Source organism: Chrysochloris asiatica, unplaced genomic scaffold (genome assembly GCF_000296735.1).
Source record: "Chrysochloris asiatica unplaced genomic scaffold, ChrAsi1.0 scaffold00017, whole genome shotgun sequence".
In the NCBI taxonomy this organism is placed as follows: Eukaryota; Metazoa; Chordata; class Mammalia; order Afrosoricida; family Chrysochloridae; genus Chrysochloris; species Chrysochloris asiatica.
The window spans coordinates 1,910,764-1,917,235 of NW_006408535.1; the positions used below are offsets into that span (position 1 = coordinate 1,910,764).

The 6,472-nt window shown below is 36.1% G+C and overlaps 1 pseudogene; it reads right to left on the reverse strand.

Annotated features, from left to right (window-relative positions):
* Positions 1-3,810: 3,810 nt before the first annotated feature.
* On the reverse strand, positions 3,811-4,163 carry LOC102826685 (annotated as a pseudogene).
* Positions 4,164-6,472: the final 2,309 nt, after the last annotated feature.

Sequence of the window (6,472 nt, forward strand, 5' to 3'; positions counted from 1 at the left end):
CTATAATGACCAGCAGAATAAAATCTAGAGGTCTATCTACTTGAAAGACCAAAACTAATATAACAGTATTAAACTTGACCTTTTTATCCTTAGGTTAGCAAGTTCAGAGTGAGATTTCTCTGACACCAATTTTACAAGGTGTACAGGACTGTTTGGGGTAGATTGGCAGTACATGCTATAATGCATAATCCAGGACAGGGTTTGGAAAATTAAAAATGTGTCCTGAATTGTAGTTTATCAGGAAGAATATGTAAGGATTGATAATTCATTTGCCCAAACCACTGTTCAAAACACCATCAGTGGGCTTAAAGGGATAAACAGCAAGTGGGAGAGGATGAGGTAGGATGAAATGAGGTAAGAAGGAAATGAGGTAAGAAGGAAAAAGAAAAGTGGAAGAAATGTGTTTTGACTGTTGGGGAATATGAAAAGGCCACCAGAGAAACATTTTAGCTGCCACTCAGATGTGCTCTTCTCATTGGCTACCTGTCCCTGGATTGCCAAACCCCACATTTAGAGTATGATTTGAATACAGGTATCACATTTCAACTTCAATAAAACTTCACTGATTTGAACTGAGAAAGAATATATATTTGGTTCTGTAAAAAGAATCAACAAAGAGTCAGAGGTATAGTTTGGTTACAACAAATAAAAAGAGCAACTAATTCCAACTGTTGAAGAAGTAATAGCAAGTAGAAGAGGCTGTACCCAGCATGCCTTGATGAATGGTTAAGACATATTTTTAGGTCAGCCGCACAGGAGTACTGGACAACTTGTAAACAGATTACAAACATGCCCCTTCCAATTCCAACAACCCTTACTACCCCAAATTGCCCAGAACTACAATTGTTTTGATCTGATGTAAGTTTCCAAAAACTAAATGTTTCTCAAAACTGTACTGTCACATTAGAAGTTCCTCGGGCATGAAACAAACAGCTTATTTTGGATTTTAGCCAGTTTTCACAAGTATTTATCTCTATTTCACAAACCACAACTTTGAATCTCAGAAATGGGCAATTAAGCTTATTTTGTCAAAATGTTCATTCAAGTGATCTTTCATTTGGAATTATGACTTCAATAAACTGAACTTTGAGACAAATCAAAAACAGAGAGAAAAGTTAAAAAACTGTCCACGCCAAGCACCAGAGTCCTGGTGTAGCACTCTAGGATAAGCACTGGACTGCTAAACGCAAGGTTGGCAGTTCAAACCCATGAGCTGCTCTCAAAAACCCTAAACAGGGTTTGTTATTAGTTGGACTCAATGGCACTTAACAATCACCTCAAGCACAATACCTACAAATACTTAATGACAAGTCTTCCCAAGAGAAAATCCTGAGATTTGAAGCATTATGACTTTACAGAAGGCAGGTTGGTTTAATGAGAAATGTTTACCTTTAATAAAAAGACAATATAATTTAATTTGGGCACTTACTCATCATCTCACAGATCCTCAAGTTTTGAGGTAGGTTAAATATTAATTAGCATTGCATGTTACCAACAAAACTTGGGTAGAGGTTAAATTACTAGTCCCAGGCCACAGCAAGTGTCCAATCAAGAATAACATTCTGTCTCCAATCTTTTAGATTGTCTTCCCAGATGTGTAAACAGCTTGCAAAAAATTCAGGACAAAAATATATAAAAGACATAGATATTATAGAAATTTTACTTTGGGATATTCTATAATTTTAAAATGACTGCATATTGTGTAATCATCTACTTGTTCCTATTGTTATTGATATAGAACATCCTTAAAATTATAAACTAGCACTTTACTGATTTTTAGTGTTTTTCTGCCTTGGTAGGAGGAAGCAAGAAGATAATCAAGTTTTGCTCAGAGTGTTAAGTAGCCTTTAAATGTAGTTACTATGCTTATCTGGAGTCCTGGTGTGGTACTATAGGATAAGTGCTAGACTGCAAGGTTGATGGCTCAAACCCACCAGCTGCTCTTCAGAAAACCTAACAGGGTGGCTGTACGTCAGAACTGACTCAATGGCACTGAGCAACAATGCTCAACTACAATGATTTGAGGAGGAAATAGTATCATCTTAGGGTACTCATGTTCTTTATAACGCTACGACGTTAAGACATGATAAGAGCTCAAAGACCAGTAAATATATTCCAATTTCAAGTCTGGTCATTGAAGTTCCTAAAAACCTCCTCAAACACAAGTAAAATTGAACATATTTCTTCAAGTGACATCTATAGAAGCAAAATATTAAAATATTTTTAATATAAATGTGCTTCATCAGCCATGTAAAGTACTTTAACTGTAGCAAGTCTAATTCACTTCACTCATCACATTATCACTCTGATATAGGTTCCTGGGCCAGGCTTCTCAAGTAGCGGAAAGTCCCTTTTATTTAAACAATGTGAAATACTAACAATAATACAGAATTAAGAATGTTACTTAATTACTGAGAAATTATAAGGAAAACGCTATTGTGCTATAAAATACAGCATTCACCAGAGTAAACTTTTAGGAGTAAAGAATACAGACAGCTATGTTTCCAAATAGATCTAACAGCTGAACTCCATCTGAGTCAAAGGAGAAAAAAAAAGGGGGGGGGGAGGGGACAAAAAGATAGGGCACATGCAAGGGAGGAACAGAGTATTGAAGCTTCTATTTTAGCGTCCCCAAAGTTGATTGTAGAAGTAAAAAGTTTCTACATTAAAAAAGTTTATATAAATTATATGAATTGTAATTTTCATAAAAGTCAGCATGAAATGTTCTTCATAGGACAAAAATATGCCTAAGCAACAGTAAATATTTGCACAAGGCCACTAAATGTCATGGATATCAGTAACAAATGAAAAGGCTTAACTTTTTGGCAGAGGGAATAAAGATTCCAGAGTCTGGTATTCTGTAAGCCCAAGACTGTCAATGACTCTTACTATACAAAAAGTATAATGACTGCATAGAGTTTTATGTAGGAACTCTTGTGCTTCTGGTTGGCACATCATCTACTGAATATATGAAATTAATACAGACATTTGTGAAAGTTGTGTAAAACTACTGTATTTACAAAAATGGCACACAAGTGAATTCAACAGTGATGTACATGCACACGTCATTCACATCATCAACAACAAGAGGTACTCTAACATGACATTCATTCACATCAACAACAAGAGGTACTCTAACATGACATTCATTCACATCATCAACAAGAGGTACTCTAACACGACAGAACTGATAAAGAATATTAGCTTCAACAGCAGCTAGTAAACCCTAGTCACTTAAGTTACACCAAAATAGGCAAATATTGCCCAAGTAAATTTTTACTGTTAAAGCTAAAACAGGTTTAAGGCCATTGAAGTTCAAGCAAAGAGATACAAATTTTTTAGTGTCCCATCTAAATGTGTTTGAAGTACGTGACCTTTCTCCCAACTTGTGGTCTTAAACTTCTGTTTTTACAACATCCAAATGGAAAATACAAAAGAAATCAATACAATAGAGGTTGTAGTAATTAAGAGTAACATACAAAGCTACAATTAAGATGAAGTAAGGAAAGCCAAAAACATTAAAAATTGTAAAACTTGCTTGTTACTTTGTTAGAACCAGACACGAGGAGTGAGATAATATATACAATTACTTTCCAGTAGATTATGTTGCTCGAACAAGTTCTTTTCAACAGTGCACTGTTAAAGGAATAAAAAAAAAACTATATTTTCCCTTACAATAGCAGTACACACACAAAAAAAGCTGTCAGTCTTAAATGACTTAGTGAATTGAAAAGAAAAAAAAAACTAAGAAATAACATATTAAGAAGAAACAATGGGAATTAGAAGATTCATGCAGTTCAGCTCTTTCAATCAGCCAGACAGCTTGCTAGCAACAAGGGATGGTTTCCGTTGAGGAAGGTCCTGGGGAGTGGGAATGTGGTCACTAGTAACCTCTGTCTTATTGGGGCTGCAGTAAGAAGTTGCTTGTTCTTCATTTTGCCTTAGCCATGTTGTAATCCCCAGAATCAAAATATTTTTGCCCTTTCTGTAATCGTTTCCTTAAGAAGTCTGAACCTCCAGGCTTTTGTCCCAGATGAAGATACCTTGCTTTTAATTTTGCTTCTTCAGCTTTCTCGGGTCTACTCACTTTATCTTCCATTTTCAACTGTTCCTCCACGGAGGCCGCCTTGGGGGATTTCTGCGGACATAGCGCTCCATCTAACTCCGCTCTCTGTTGGTTTGCTTTTTTGATCAGTTAAACCTTCCTGAATAAATCGGTCTTCCTTGGTATTAAAATCTAAGCTTTAATGTATTTGTCTTTTTTTATTTCTGTTCTAGTAGAACATTTGTTGTAGGTTTTCCGGGCAGAAAGCCACAAACCTTAGTGGGTTTAAGATATTCTTTAAGTATTCCAAGAAAGTTATTCAATAACTTTAATACATTAATGTTATAATTATGATACCTACACAAGATACAAAATGTTAAACAATAAACAAATCTTTACTTCCTTCTTAAGAAATTTTATAAATTGTATTGAGCATGATTTCTTTTTTCCACTTTGGTAAGGAAAAGTTTATAAAAATGCAAGAATGGTTTTATAGTGCTGAAAAGAGATCCTCATCATTTAATAATTAAATATTACCTTGCTGTTTTAAGTGCAGTTGAATTGGTTCTTACTCTTAGCAATTCCTTATAGGGTTTCTGAGGCTTGCAAATCTTTGTGGGAGGTGAATGCCTCCTCTTTCTCTTGGAGAATGGTTGGTGAGCTTGAACTGCCAACCTTACTGTTCACAGTCCAGTGCTTATCTTATGGAGCCACAGTGCTCCTGATAAATATTATAGAAACTCTTTACTAAGTCTTGTTGTTATGTTTAAGTGCCATGGAGTTGGTTCCAACACATAGCGATGCTGCATAGAGTTTCTAAGGAGTGACTCATAAATTTAAATGGCCGACCTTGAGGTTCAATCCGACTTTTTAGTCCAGTGCTTAGGAGTGAACACAAGGCAAAGAGAAACATAGATAACTAGGCAAGGGAAATCTTCAATGATGCCATAATGAGTTTCCAAAGTTCTACCTCCTCCTACAACCACCACTTTTAGCAGCAATGCATCCCATAGCATGTTGAGCTTACAGAAAGCAGGTAGGGGTGGTGGAGTTATTGAAGATCGGAAATTTTACAGAGTGAGGAGCTCTTGGGGTTTGGCATCACAGTCAGGTGGCTATTAAAAGCGTATGTTCAAGAAAGTTCCTGTGAGGACTAACTGGGGGAAGTAGTCAAAAAAACACACTTTTAAATATGATCTGCTTATAACCCCAGCAGTTTGGCTTTCAGAAGTGCACGAGATACTCAAGAACAATTGATAACTGAACACTTAAATCTAGATACAATATGGAATTAAGTTTGGTTTTGCTGGAGCCATTCACAGGCAAAAAGCCTTCATATTTCATGTTCTATAGCAGAGGTAGGGAACCTTTTTTCTGCCAAAATTTATAACATCATTCACAGGCCATACAAAATTATCAACTTAAAATTAGCCTGCTATATTTGATCAAACATTTGACCAAATATAATGTGTCCCTAATGTGATAGCCTTGGAAGCCAGGATGGCCAGTCTTTGTCATACCTTTAACATATTGTCAGGAGGGACCAGTCCCTAGAGAAGAATATCATGTTTGGTAAAGTGGAGGGTCAGAGAAGAAGAGGAAGATCCTGAATTACCTGGATTGGCATAGTGGCAGCAGCAATGAGCTCGAACATGGCAATGATTGTGAGGTTGGCACAGAACTGGGCAATGTTTCTTTCTGTTGTGCAGAGGGTCACTATGAGCCAGTATTGATTTGATGGCATCCAACAACAACAATGCGATGGGTGGAACTGTGCTTTCCTTGACAGGACCACACCAAATGATTTCTTGTGGCACTGCAGAATAATGCATGTAATTATGAATTGAAATTCACTGAATGGCTGTGAGTATCAGCAGAAAAACTTTCAATTATAATTATTTATCTTCATTTGAGTACTCATTATTGTTCTCATAAGATTAAATTATATTTTAGATATCATATTTGGTTGTAGAATATACCTTATCTATAGTCCTGGTGTAGCACTATAGAATAAGCACTGGACTGCTAACCACAAGGTCATTGATTTAAACCTCACCATCCACTCCTTGGAAACACCCATATAGTGTCATTATGAGTCAAAACCAACTGGATTGTACTTAACAACAACAACATATTTTAAGTGTCAGTAATTTTTGATATTTATGATATTTTAAGTGTCAGTAAGTCCTGGTGTGGCTCTATAGGGTAAACACTGGACTGTTAACTGAAGTCAGTGGTTCAAACCCACTACCACCCCTTGGAAGCCACATACAGGGTCACCATGGGTCAGAACTGACTCAATGGCATATAACAACAATAGCAACAAGTAGATAAATAAAATCAAGAATGCTTACAGGTATAAGACATTTGACCAAAATGAATTTAGTTGTTGACAAGACAAATTTCTTTACATAAATTTTCTTCATA